This window comes from Stegostoma tigrinum, chromosome 19 (assembly GCF_030684315.1).
Source record: "Stegostoma tigrinum isolate sSteTig4 chromosome 19, sSteTig4.hap1, whole genome shotgun sequence".
In the NCBI taxonomy this organism is placed as follows: domain Eukaryota; kingdom Metazoa; phylum Chordata; class Chondrichthyes; order Orectolobiformes; family Stegostomatidae; genus Stegostoma; species Stegostoma tigrinum.
This window is the reverse complement of record NC_081372.1, coordinates 10,181,598-10,196,717: the sequence shown is the minus strand read 5'-3', so window position 1 is coordinate 10,196,717 and position 15,120 is coordinate 10,181,598.

Genomic DNA, 15,120 nt, shown 5'->3' with positions numbered 1-15,120 from the left:
AAGAAGTGATACTTTGGACAGCAGGCTCTGAGAGCAACGTAATCTTGTTGATTCAAGTCCCATGCCTCAGACTCAAACACAGGCTGCATGCTGGAGTTCGGGGATAGCTGCCTGGTCAGTGGGTGTTATCTTTTGAATGAGACATTAAACCAAGCCCCTATTTTTCCTCTAAAGTGAGAGCAAATGACACCCATGCACTAAGTTGAAGAACGGCAGGGGAGTTTTCCCTGGTTTTCTATAGGATTTATTGCTTTACCAACTTCACTAAAACAGATTATCTGTTTGTAATCTAACTGCTATCTCTAACACCTTTACAGTGCTCCAATTTAGCAGCCCTGTTTTTTTTAACATGCATCCATTGGATGTGGATATCAATGGCTAGGCCTGCATTCATTACCCAGTGGTCTGTTAAGAGTCAACCACACTGCTTTGGTTTGGGAGTCATATGTAGGTCAGACCAGTTAAGGGTGGCTGATTTCCCTCCCTAAATGGCATGAGCGAACCAGAGGGGTTTTTAACAACAATGGCTCCACATTGCCCTAGTTATACATTTGCCAGGATTTAGATGAATTCAAATTTCATTGTCTGCCTCGGTGGATTTTGCACTCACACCCCTTCAAAGTTTAGCCTGAGACTTCAAATGACTAATCCAGTGATGCCACTACCTTCCCCCGCTCCTACATTACAATCAGTGATGACATTTCAAAAGTTCTTTGTTGGCTATAAGTTCTGGGACATCCCGAGGTTATTAAAAGGCACCGTACAAATATAAGTCTTTATCTCTCTTTATACATAAAAGAACAAGGAAATTTATATAGCTCTTTGTCTAGCTGTCAAAATACCATGATGTGATTGATGCAGTGAATTGCAATGCCTGTTTGACAAGGGAGGGTTTCTCCAGTGATATTTCTCTCAATATCAGTGACTAGTAAGCATTGTGGAAAGAAAAAGTGTTGGATGTTGCTGTCCTGGGGAAGCTCTCTGCACTTTTGGAATGTGATCTTTACTGTCAATTTAAACTGATGGGGCCTCAGGCTCTAATCTTCTAATAAGAAGATTAGAAATAGGAGCAGGAATGGCCATCTTATCCCTTGAACATGCTTTGTTGTTTCTCAGATAATGGCTGAAGTTCTATAAAAACCCTCTTCTCTGCCCTACCCACATATTCAAAAATCTCTATTTTTCAGTTTATGAATATACTTGATGGCTGAAAGGCCACGGTCCCCGAGATAAACAGTTCCAAAGATCCACAATTCTCCGAGTCAAAACATTTTTCCTTGTCTTGGTCCTGAATATCTGACTTCCGATTTGAAGACTATGTTCTCTACTTCTAGCCTAGAGCGTGTGTCCTTTCGAACCATCAGTGGATGCAATAAGTTCAGTGTCGCACAATCCTTCCCACATAAAGAATTTTGGTTTGTTAGGTTATCCCCTGTCACTGGTGTTAGAATAAAACAATTGCACAAGCGTATTTTGTGTCTATATAAATTGATAGTATTTATAGGGCCAAGGGATGGGCCTTTTGGCCCATCATACTTCAGCTGGTACTAACTCTTCCTTGCCTATTTACAGGCTCCTCCTTTCATATTTTTCTTTTTCAACTGCTTTGCTAATGTCACAGTCCTGTCTTCAGTTGCCACACGTTCATCTTTGACTGGCACAAAATGTAGAAGGGACACTATCAGATTCCTCCTTTACCCATGTCCTATCGAAAAGGCAGGCAGGTGGTGGGGGGAGGGGTGTGTGGTGGGGGTTGCCTTGTTAGCAAGAAGTGAAACAGGGAGAGAAGGCAAAGAATCTGTGTAGGTAGGGTTGAGGAACTGCAGAAGAGAAATGACCTTAATGGAAATTGTGTACAAGCCTCCTAGCAGTAGTCAGGATGTGGGCAGTAAATAAATCAGAAGATAGAAAAGGCATGTAAGAAAGACATTATTACAACAATCATGGGTGGCCTCAAAATGCAGATAGACTGAGAATGTTGAGTTGGTGGTGGAACTCAAGAAAAGGAATTTATAATGTGTACGGCGTGGTCTTTTGGAGCAGTTTGTTGTAGAACCCACATAGGAACAGACATTTCTGACTTTAGTGATGTATAATGAGACAGCCTTGATTAGGGGACTTGAGGTGAAGGAACCCCTAGGGGTCAGTGACCATAATATGGTAGAAACTGCCAGTTTTGAGTACAGCTAAATGGGTCAAACAGCAATTTGCCCTTCACCGCTGCACACCAGAGCCTTCACAACCTGTCTTAGTGTTCACTAATTTCAACTCCTATTATAGGCTCAAGAGCCTTGCCCGCAGTCAAGTAAAAACTAATTGGCTTCTAGTTCCTGACTTATGGATCATGTGAAAAACGATCCCACAATATAAACAAGGAGGTTCCCATCACACTGGAGTTGATGTTGACAATGTGGAACCAGTGGAAGCACTTGCGCAATATAAATAATGCAATACACTGTCAGTCTCAGGCAATCCTTCCAATCTATTGTCCCTAACCCTGTCTCAACTATCTTTGATTGATTTATTAAGGTCACATGTACTGAGGTACAATGAAAAGTATTGTCTTACATGCTTTACAGGCAGGTTGTGTTGTACAACGGCAACAGAACAGATCAACTATCATTGTACTTCTCTGCAGTTTGATCAACATCCATCTCAGTTTGTCTCTGTGTCACATTTTGGTCCATCTCACTCTGTGTCTGAGGATTTCTTTCCATCACTCTTCTCAATTGCCAATTAATGTCCCCCAGTTAATTCTCTTTTAGCCATAAAAGAAAGCAAAATGCAAAAGTAAAGCTTCACAAATTAAATCAAAATGCGTTTGGGCTCTGCCTACTCTGTACCCTAGTCACCACAGTACCCGATCTACACCTAGTCACCAAGATGCCCGTTCTACACTCAGTCAACATAATGCCCACTCTGCACTCCAGTCACCATGATGCCCACACTACATGCAATCATCATGGTGCCTACTCTACACCACAGTCACCATGTGCTCCATCTATCCTTGTACCATTCTGGTGGGTATTTCATTCCCTCTCCCTAGTGCTGCCTAGGCACAGACAAAGCCGACAAAAGAAACATGCCATTGGGCCATGTATCTCACTGATTTGCCAGAAGCCTGGCATGGACACCAGCAAGGCATGTCCTCTAACCTGTGTACTCCTCACCTTCCGACTGAGTGGCCAAAGCAACTTGAGACTGCATTTCAACTAGGAATTGAGGAGCAGCCCATTTCAGCAATGAAAGAGGAGAAAATGAAGACTTGTTTTATGTAACACCTGTCACTGCTATTAGTCATTCCAAAGTGCTTTACTGGCAATGAAACAGTTTTTGAAGAGCAGTCACTGTAAAGTAAGAAATGCATCAGCCAATTTGCACAAAACAAGCTCCCACAGAAATAATGTGATAATAACCACATAATTTGTTTCTGTTACATCGAATGGATAATGTGTAAGACACCAGGGGAAACTTCCTTTCTCAAAACAGTGCAATTGGACCTTTTCCATCCACAAAGAATAGACAAACAATACCTTGGCTTCACTTCTTCTAAACACTTACAGCCTCTCTCAGTAAATTTCTTTAACTCTCTATTTCTTTGCAACTTGGAAAGCCTCTTCCAAATATTTGACCAAGTTTCAGATGTCCTCCTGCATCATTCCACCTCCAATTCCCAATTCCATCAGCAACCATTAACCTTTTCTCATGTTCTTTGGAACAGTATATACTGAAGTTGGTGTGAGTTGTATTTATAACCAGGCCCTGGACAAGGTTCCCCAAAGTCTTACAGTTCCAGATGGAATACCCCAAACTGTTAAGCACCCAGGTGAAGAACGATGGACTGACTCCCCCTTCTTTATTGATCTCTTTATTGATCCACTCCTCTTGGTTCTTTGCAACAAAGTTTACTTAAAAAGGATCCCTTCTGCAACCCTAATGCAATACATAAACACACACACACACACACACACACACACACACACACACACATGCATACACAATGTCAGTGGTAGGTCCAAGAAGATAAAAGCAAAGTTAATCCGGATCTTTCTCTGATACCCCTGGGATCATTTGTGAAGAGTGGACATTTGAATGTTCTGTCTTTTGCAGTGTAAGTTACCTGCACTATAGCTTTTTGTTGAGCAGTCAATTTCACAATCCTTAGTTGTGCAGATTAGTTGAGATTGTATTGTTCTGATTCCTTTTGACTATGATTGAATAATAGCATTTGAGGTGAGAGACAGACCTTTAGCTGTCCTGTTTTTGTCTGGTTTTCAGCAACTAAAATAAGAAAGTGAATACACAAGAAACATTCAGTTTCTCTAGTAGAGTTGGAATTGTGTCCTTAATCCACATGGGGTGACTTGTCACTAAGTACTTGTGGCTGCAAGAGCAGGTCAAATATTAGTAATTCTGTGAGGAGTAACCCACCTGTTGAATCCCCAAAACCACTCCACCATCTACAAGTCAGGAGGGAGATAGACTCTTCCCCATTCATCTGGATGAGTGCAGCCTCAACAACACTCAAGAAGCTTGACACAATCCGGGGCAAAGCAGGCTGCTTGGTACCACCACATCTACACGCTCTACCACCGAGCTTCAGTAGCAGCAGTGTATATTAACTACATGATGCACTGCAGAAATTCACCAAAGGCCCTTCAACTGCACTTTCCAAACCAATGATCACTTCCCATCTGTAAGGACAAGGGCAGCAGACACATGGGAACACCATTACCTGCAAGTTCCCCACCAAGTCACTGAGCAATGACTTGAAAATATACCTCCATTCTTTACTGTCACTGGCTCAAAATCCTGGAATCCCCTCCCTTCCATAACTGCATTGTGAATATCCCAAAAACTGTGAGGATTGCAGTGGTTGAAGAAGGCAGTTCACCACCACCTTCTCAAGAGCAATTAGGGATGGGCAATAAATGTTGTTCTTGTCAGTGACACTCACCTATGAAAGAATTTTTAAAATAGTCCAATTATACCATCAGGAAAGGAAATGACGAACTATGGAGATTCACTTAACAGCAAGAGTGTGAGTGATACTGAAAGGATCCTTCCTACTGGAATTTAGATCCTCATTTTAGACTTCTGAGTTTTTTTTTACATTGAAACAATGTGAGAAAAGGGGCAGTCCCAGATGATTTTGCTAGTTAAGTGTGGTTAGTTCTAGGTTAATCCCTGTATGGTCAACAGTGAGTTAGCTGTTCTCAGTTTGTGGATATCACTGGTTAGTGATATTTATTGCCTATCCCTAACTTCCCTTGAGAAGCTGCCTTCTTGAATCATTGTAGACCATGGGTTTTAGGTGCATCCACAGAGTTGTCATTGACCTTGTCAACTCATCGATAGAGACAAAGGTTAAATGGGGGAATTGTCAATCCAGAGGAATGCTGCTTTGAAAAACATGCAGGAACAATGCAAACATCATCTTGAACATAATCAGTCTCTGACATTCCTTCACGTGGGCCAGAAACCAGACAGTTCAACAGCACAGATTCATCACCACCAAGGCAAGGGAAGCATAAAATTAAAACAAATAATGATCAATAAATTGATCCGCTGTAAATGTATTTCTTTGCTTCACTGCTCTTGTCTCCTGAGTCCAGCGTGTTCAATGGCAATTATCCTGAGTGCAATTTTTTCAGGAAATTCTGTTGAAACAATCTGGTCACTCAAAATGACAAACATGTTACCAGTGCCTTGGGAAGGAATTACTTTTACAACAAGGATGACTTTAATTATACAGCACCTTTAACAGGTTTCCAAGCGCTTGAGTGATATTTAATTTGACATTGAGCCACATACAGAAGTATTAAGTCAGATGACTTAAGACCTGGTGAGCAAACTAGTTTTAAGGAGCATCTTAGAGGGGAAGAGAGAGGCCATTGGGAGATTGATGAAAATCAGAGACACTGAATAGGCCAGAATTGGGAACACACAGAGGGTTTCAGTGTCTAATTCCATGAGACAGGAACCTTCCCCTGACATCAATGCCTCTTCCCAACCCCAAATAATAAATCAGCATTTCATTGTATTCTGAGTATTTTCGGATGAGATGAGGTAATGTCTGGTGTATGAATTGGCTGGAATCTTCAGACAGTGATCTGTCTTGTCAAGTGTGTGTTGTATCAAAGTGCCTCAGACGGAATCGGGATGCTTCTGACAGCTCCTGATTGCAAAAGTCTCGTCGCACCTTCTGTGAAAATTACAAAGTGCGATCTCTGCAATTTGTCACGTACTTACCCCCTCTGATTGGTAAAACAATGCCAGCTCACCACCCTGAGGGATGCCAGGGGGAGGAATCAGCTACATCAGTACCACTGTCACCTTGGGATACTGGGAGAAATGGCTCTGCGTACAGTCCTGACCTTGGAGTAACTCTCTGCACTATTGCACCTCACTGTGGGTGGCACAGTGGCACAGTGACTAGCACTACTGCCTCACAGAACCAGGCACCTGGGTTTGATTCCAGATTTGGTGGCTGCCTGCGTGGAGTTTGCACACTCTCCCCGTGTCTGCATGGGATTCCTCCAGGTGCTGTGGTTTCCTCCCAGGATCCAAGGATGTACAGGTTAGGGTGTATTAGCCATGGTAAACTGCCCGCAGTGTCCAGGGATGCACAGACGAGGTGGATGGGCCTTGGGAAAAGTAAGTTGGGGGATGGATCTGGCTAGGATGCTCTTCGGAGGGGTGGTGTGGACTCGATGGGCTGAATGGCCTATTCCCAAACTGTAGGAATTGTATGAATGCATTTTAAAAGCTTGTTACACTTAACTTTCAATCTGTGGCTGTGAACTGAAGAACTGTAACTACCCCAGGACCTACAGGTTAGTAAAACTGAACCTGACATGATTTCAACATCTGCAAACAGGGTACAACCATCTCTAGTGTAAGATCAATAATTATAAGTGGAATTATTTATGACCCAGGAAAGCCAGCATCATTATAACAGAACAAGATTTTCCATTTCTGTACACTTTTAAATGGTAACTGGGAACTGAGAGAGCTCACACTCACGATTAATAGCCCCGTAAGGGTAGGTTTGCCATATGGTATTGCTGTTTGTTATTTAATAGATACAGATAAATGAACAGTAAAATTGCAGAATAATACACTAGTACAATACAGAAGGAGGACATTTGGCCCATCAGTTCTACACTGGCCCAAGTAAACACCAAATCAGCTGTTCTTTCCCCATTCCCCTTCAATATCTTCCCCTTCATGCATTTATGCAAATCCCTCTAGAGAACTATTATTGAATTTGAGTTCATTCTGCTAGATTTGTTTAACACAGTTCATGAGCTGCAAGGAGGCAGAGTGGAGCGCAGGGAAGGAAATCAGGCAAGCAGTCTGCTTTTTATTAATGATTACTCAGCGGAGAGGGTAGGGAATATCTGGAATTGATTAGTATTTGTTGTAAAGGTTGAGGTGAGGTAATAGAGCAAAATCTCAGAAGAATTTAAAGAGATTTGGAAGGTGCCAAAATGAGGAGGTTCTTCCAATGTTAGGTAGCCAGGATGGAACTTCTTCGCAGTTTTTCACACCCAGCTCTCAAGCTCATGGACCAATATTGGCTGTAGTCTTATGTCAGAACCAATGTCTTGACTTGAAAATTCTCATCCATGTTTTCAAATCCCTCCATAATCTCATTCTTCCCCATCTCTCTAAACATCTTGATCTTTACAAACTCCTCAAATGCCTTTCCTCATTTAATTCTGATCTCTGACACTCCCCAAATTTTACTGCAAATTTCAGCTGCGAAAGCCCTAAATACTGGAATTCACTCCCTTAATCTCTTTATTTTGCTTCCTCTCTCTCTCTCTCTCTCTCTCTCTCTCTCCCCTCCCTTTAAGACAGACCTTTAAACCTACATCTTTGAGCAAGCTTTTGGAGACTGATCCCAATATCTCCCTATGTGGCTGCAAGCCAAACTTTTTGTTCAGTGTAAACTGCCTTGGGACATTTTCCTATGTGTTATATAAATGCAAGTTGTTGTTGAAGGCAATGACAGCCCTAGCAAATTGAAGAGGAGGCTGAATCAATTTTCATGGAGACACATTGAGAGGTTAATTAAGAGTTAATTAATGCAGCATTCAGACTGAGCCCTGAAACTGTCAGAGTTGCTTAATTACCTCAACTGCAGTCTTATGTCAGTTTCGGACTGCTATTGTAATTTCAATAGAGTTATAGAGTTATTCAGCACTGAATCAGACCCTTCGGTCCAACTCATCCATGCTGACCAACTTTCCTGCATTTAGCCCACATACCTTTAAACGTTTTCCATTCATGTACATGGCCAAATGTCCTTCAAATGTTGTAACTGTACTACATCCACCTTTTCCTCTGGCAGTTCATTCCACATACAAACACCCCTCTGTGTCAAAAAGTTGCCCCTCAGGTCCCTTTTAAATCTTACCCTTCTCACCTTAAAAATATGCTCCCTAGTTTTGAACTCCCCTCCCCTAGTGAAAAGACCTTATCTATGCCCCTCATGATGTTATACAGAAAGTGACATTGGCTGCTCAGCACCTCCACATATGTCGAACATTTGATTAGATTGTGGCTGATCTGTATAAAATCTCCATCATCATAATGTGCTTGACAAAAAAAATCCATCAATCTCAGTGTTGAAACTTTCGACTGGCCTCTGGCCTCCACAGCAGGGCATTCCCACTACCTATTCTGTGATGAAGTGTTTCCTGATGTTGTTACAACGAATCCCCAATTTGTTAGGCTTCTGGATTGGATTCTTCATCCAGTTAAATACTTGGATGCTGAAGGGTGTGAAATACTTCCCTTGGTTAAGGACCAGCTCCCTTGGTTAGTCACAACTAAGTTTAGAAGCATCCCTTTCCTTGTGAATACATATCTCTGAGATCTCAATGAGCTGAAATTTTAAATGATGTCAATTTATCAGGTTTTTGTGAATTAATAAAAAGACTGGATATATCAGTTACTAAACATGAGCAATGCATGACAGATACACACAGATGAAATATAAGAGAGAGGAGCAAATTACTGCAGATACTGGAATTGGTACCGAAAACAAAAACTGCTGGATTTCACAGCAGACCAGGCAGCATCCATGGAGAGAAAATAAGCTAACATTTCAAGCCTGACTGACTCTTCATCAGAACTGACAAGAAGCACTGATGAAGATTTGCCTAGGCTTGAAACATTAGCTTGCTCCCTCTCCGTGGATGCTGTCTGAGCTGCTGTGATCGCCAGCATTTCTCTTTTTCAGTTAAAAATAGGAGGTGAGTCCAAAAAGATAAAGGTTTAAAAAAAGGGACCAGACTCTGAATGGTTAGTGAAATGCAGATAGATGGATGTTGCAGCAGTTGTAGTCAATGTTACCAGTAATGTTGATATTAGAAGTTAAATAGTCAATTTTGAGATTCGTGACTTTGTCGGTTGATTGAAACTCTTTCATCCTAAGTCATTTCGGCAGTAGCTGACCAGTGGAACTCAGAATGAGGAAGAGCCATTTACCGTTTCATTACATGTAGTGTAGTGTTGCTGAGACGGCTGTTCTCGATCTAATGTCAATTTCGTAATCCTCACCCTCAGGTCACTAGCATGCACCAATGTTGCAGTCGGTCTTTAGCCCCCTTTTTTGTAGTATTCCTGGTAGGCCAAAACATGCAAATTCTGCAACAGGTGCATTTTTTTTGCTGAAGGTGAGGGGAGACAGCCCTTTGTTATTACTGCCTGTTGTATATTTCTCTTTGTTTGATGTTTCCCTGTCATTGTACAGGTTGTAAAGAATGTCAGAGCAATAGAAGATGATCATGCCATGTGTTTGCAATGTTTGCACTATATATACTCAGTGTAGTGCCCTCCAGAACTGTCATCCATCACTATGCCTCGTTTGGGGTTCCACCTGCCTCATAGATAGCCTGCAGAACATACTTGAGCCAAATGGTCTGTTTTTGTGCTGCCCTTTCTATTTAATGCTGTGCACTGTTTATGTGGCTTCCAAACTTGTTAGGAAAGATTGCAAAATGCAACATTGCAAGTGGTAGAACTCAAATCCAAATTGTAGATGCAATGAGCTGTCAGCTGTGGATGAACAGTTTCGGTCTGTATTCCTGTCACTACACAAAGCTGAACGGTGAACTAATTGAGGGGCTGAGGATAATGAGAGGTTCACAGAGTCGAGAGAGAATGGGCTCCACTGGGGCTGGGATGCATTATGACCTCAGACAACATTAAGATTCTGTTTCCTTATATTGGTTACCATTAATGTTAATTCGTACTTTGGTGTAGTGCCTCACCAGGGTCTGTTTAAAAAGGAATAGAGAGAGCTTGACTCTGTATCGAACACAGTGCTGTCACCTGTCCTGGGAGCGTTCGACAGAACAATGTAGGAGGAGCTGTACTTTCAGTTTAGAAGACAGGAGAGAGACTATTTCTTTCAGTGAGAATGCCCATGACAAAAGAGCATAACCTCAAACTGTGAGCCAAGCCATTGAGAGGGTGAGATCTGGAAATGTTTTGTCACACACAACAGGAGACAGAAATCTGGAGCCCTCTTCTGCACTAAGCTGTTCAGGCTGGGGTGAAGTGAGGGCAGGTGTTAGCAAAGCACTTTGAGGAATATTGAGATATGGTAGGTGAATGGAGCTGAGATAGAGAGCTAATAAAGTGTGAAGCTGGATGAACACAGCAGGCCAAGCAGCATCTCAGGAGCACAAAAGCTGACGTTTGGGCCTAGACCCTTCATCAGCTCTCTGATGAAGGGTGTAGGCCCGAAACGTCAGCTTTTGTACTCCTGAGATGCTGCTTGGCCTGCTGTGTTCATCCAGCTTCACACTTTATTATCTGGGATTCTCCAGCATCTGCAGTTCCCACTATCTCTGATACAGAGCTGTTGTGATCTAATTGGAGCAGGCTCAAAGTGCTGTGAATCCTCCTCTTGCCCATCCTTTTCTTGTTACTGGTGGGAAACTGGTACAAACTGAATGGTCTTTCCATTTATTGTCATGCCTGATGGCTCCTTCGGCTCCTGGCTTCCCCCAGCTGTGACATGGTCAGCACAAAATGTGGAACCCCAGTCACAGCAGCGAAAACATTCAGTAGGGCACAGGCAGATCAAACACAGAGAGGGAAAGGGGATTAGAGATGCAGTCTGCTATTGATGGGTTAGGGATTAGAGCTCTGTAAACTTTGTTTAAAAGGCACATCCGGCATGAATTAAACACGCTCCTGCGGATGCAGTTCCGTTGCACAAAGCACATGGGCAACATCACGGTCATGTTCTCACATTCCTGCGTGGTGATACAACTGGATGAAGCAAGTGGGTACTGAGTCAGACGCTTCTTTGCACTCACCAAGAAGATCAAGGAGGTGATTTTAGGAAAGTGCAATGCAATAATTGAATATTTACAAGAGTGTAGAAGAAATGCTGCAGAACTGCCTCTAGTATCACGTAATAAAAACCAAAAGAACTGCGGATGCTGTAAATCAGGAACTTTGTGTCTGTTCTAATATCATGCATTTCCCTGTTCCAACCTTTTATTCTAACAGGGGGAGGGCATTCAACCATTCATTTAGATAGTGGTCGACCCGTATCTGAACTCTATTTACCTGCATTGATTCCCTAACCCTAAACAGCCTTGCCTCCACAAATTGTTCAACAATCTCCGTTTCTAAATTTACTATTGAGCCCAAGCTGTCTCGCTGATGCAATATGTCAATTGTGTTGGGATATTGAAGGGTCGAAGGGCTGAATGGCCTACTGTTGCTCCTAGCTTCTCTGTTTTAATAATTACAAAGCATTCGTTAGGCCCCAGATGGAATACTGTGTTCTGTCCTCATTGCCACACTATCAAAAGGATGTTGAAAGCAAAAAGTGCTGGAGATCGAAGCAGGCCAGGCAGCTTCCATGGAGAGAAATTAAAATCCAATGAAGAGTCATTTCGACTCTTAATGTTAGCTGGCTCTCTCTTGCTCCCCATGGATGCTGCCTGACCTGCTGTGATTTCCAGTATTTCTTATTGTCAGTACAGATTCCAGCATCTGCGGTAATTTGCTCCTATCAAAAGGATGTGATTGCACTGGAGAAAGTACAGAGGAGATTTACCAGGGGGGTTGCCTGGGGGTGAAAACTCTCAGTTGTGAGAAGACACCGGACAGGCTGGGTTTGTTTTCCTCAGAACAGAGGAAGCTGAGGTGGTGGGGGAGCGGAGGGGACAAAAACAAAGTTGCTGGAAAAGCTCAGCAGGTCTGGCAGCATCTTTGGAGGAGAAAACAGAGTTAACGTTACAGGTCCGGTGATGGGATCTGATTGAGGTATACAAAATTATGAGAGGTATAGACAGAGTAGATCGTGAGCCTCTCTTCCCCATGGCAGATATGTCTAAGACCAGAGGGCATAAGCTGAAGGTGAGGAGTAAGTGTTTTAGAAGAGATCTGAGAATTTTTTTCCACCCAGAGGATGGTAGAAATATGGATGGTGCTGCCTGAGACGGTACTGGAGGCAGTTATTCTCACAATATTTAAGAAGTTTCTGGATGAGTACTTGAAATACCAGGACATACTAGGCTATGGACCAACTGCAGGTAAATGGGATAAATGTGGTTTGGTATTTTTTGGTCGGCATTGACATGGTGGGCTGAAGGGCGTGTTTCTATGCTGTGTGATTCTATGACTATGAATTTAAATTGTGGGGAAGAGAGTTTCAGCTTTCCACTACCCAGTTGTGTGAAGAGCTCTCCCTCTGAACAGTCCAGGCTATCACAAGGCTACTGCCCCTTGCTTCAAACTCTCCCTGCCAGAGTTTCTATCCATCTGTCCAAACTTGAGTTAAAATACTTGCTGCTAGCATCCTCAGCTTAGAGTTTAACTCTTCCATCCGCAGCTTAGAGTTTAACTCTTCCATCCTCAGCTTAGAGTTTAACTCTTCCATCCGCAGCTTAGAGTTTAACTCTTCCATCCGCAGCTTAGAGTTTAACTCTTCCATCCGCAGCTTAGAGTTTAACTCTTCCATCCTCAGCTTAGAGTTTAACTCTTCCATCCGCAGCTTAGAGTTTAACTCTTCCATCCTCAGCTTAGAGTTTAACTCTTCCATCCGCAGCTTAGCTGGGCCCACTGGGGCTGATATTGAGTCAGGAGTCTGAGGGTTCAGGATTTCGCTATTTGGGTTTGAGCATATTATCATTTCAAGAGTGTGTTTGTATTTACTCATAGAAGGAGAATATCACTGGCTCGGCCAACATTTCATAGAATCCCTACAATGTGGAAGCTGGCCATTCAGCCCATCCAGCCTCCACCAACCGCACAAAGACAATCCCACTCAGACCCATTCCCCTACATTATCCTTGTAACACAACATTTCCCATGGCTAATCCACCTAGTTTAAGCATCCCTTGACACTATGGGAAACATAGCCTGGGCAATCCAGCTAATTTGCACATTTCTGGACTGTGGGAGCACCCGAAGGAAAGACACAGATACAGGGAGAATGTGAAAACTCCACACAGACAGTTGCCTGAGGGTGGAATCGATCCTGGGTCTCTAGCACTGTGAGGCAGCAGTGCTAACCACTGGGTCATCATGCCACCATTTTACTGCCCGTCCCTAAATACCAAGAGGGAAGTTAAGAATCAACTACCTTGCTGTGGGTTTTGAGTGACATGGAGGCCAGACCTGGTAAGGATGGCAGATTTCTTTCCCTAAACAGCATTAATGAACCCGCTGTTTTGTAAAAAGAAACAGCAGTAGACAGCTGCTACTTGGTCACCATAAGGCTAGCTTTGTGCTCTAGATTATTATTGAATTCAAGTTCCATTTACCTTGGTAGGATTTGAGACCATGCATTAACCTGGGGTTCTGGATTGCTAGCCTAAGGTGATCGCCACTACACCACCCCAATCCCTTATACCCCCAAGGCCGAATGGTCTACTTCTCTGTTAGGTGGCACTATCTTTCAAATGCAGCAATAAACTGAATCAACTTGTTGCAGTGGTTGTAAAATTATATTCCCATGGCATCCGATATTCAAGGCCAGAGGCTTGAGGCTCACCGAAAGTTGAGCCCCACCGGCATATTAACCATGGGCTACAGACAATGACCAGGTATTCAGGGGCAGCTCTTCATATCCATGAGGTTGGAGTTAATGGTGACCTACAATGGGGCACTGGGAGGCTACTGGTCAGGAAGGAGGTAAAGAACGACTGGGAGGAGAGAGGGAAATCAACAGAGAAGGTGGACGTGATTCTGAAGGGGAGGAATCAGTGAGTGAGAGGAATATGGAGAGAGGTATTTGTTTGTGGGAGGAAAGGAGTGAGGATTAATGACAGAACTGGCTTGATTTGGAGAGCCTGGCTAATACTTCAACATAGTTAGCATAGATTGGGAGACGGCAATTGGAGTGAGAAAAGGAAATTTTATCGAGTTTACATTAGTTGGCGGAGAATGAACAAGTGCAAAATCCATTAAACTATAAAAAGTTCGGTAATTGACATATTAGCATTTGAGAGGAAGCCAAATTAATTTACAATAAACCGCAGTCTGATTTAGCATTGCATGGGCAACTGGCCATTTCACACAATGTCTCAGAAAAAGAGATGAGTTACTAAATACAGACTTGCTCTCGGTTGCTCAATATCCCCCCGTTCTTGCTTCCAAGGATCTCACCAGTTTCTGGGGAAAGTTAAAAGGGTGATGACACATCGTGCAAAAGATCTGGACCAGGTTCACGGAAGCTCTTGTGCAAGAGATTGGGCTTTTTTGCAAGACACTGCTCACTCAGCTGTATTTTGGTTTGAAGCCAGGACTAAAGCAACGAGACTCAGGCCATTGTTGGATCATGTCATTTTTGCTTGAGTGGGAGGCTTTTCAATTGGTTTGAGTGATGAAGAGAAAACACAGTTACTTCCCATCACTGCCCTGCCCCTTATTAACTGCTGGAAGAGCTGAAATTTTGGCTGATGGTGGAAATATTGGCTAGTATCTCTGAGACTTTGTGCGGGGCAGCAAGTGATGTCAACACAGATTAGTTGCTGTGTGTGAAAGGTTCAGAGATCCTCAATCTCTCATTCTGGGGTAGGGCAGGGGCACCAATCAGTGCCCCCTTCTGATGGTAAAGAAAGGAAATGCAACATCACA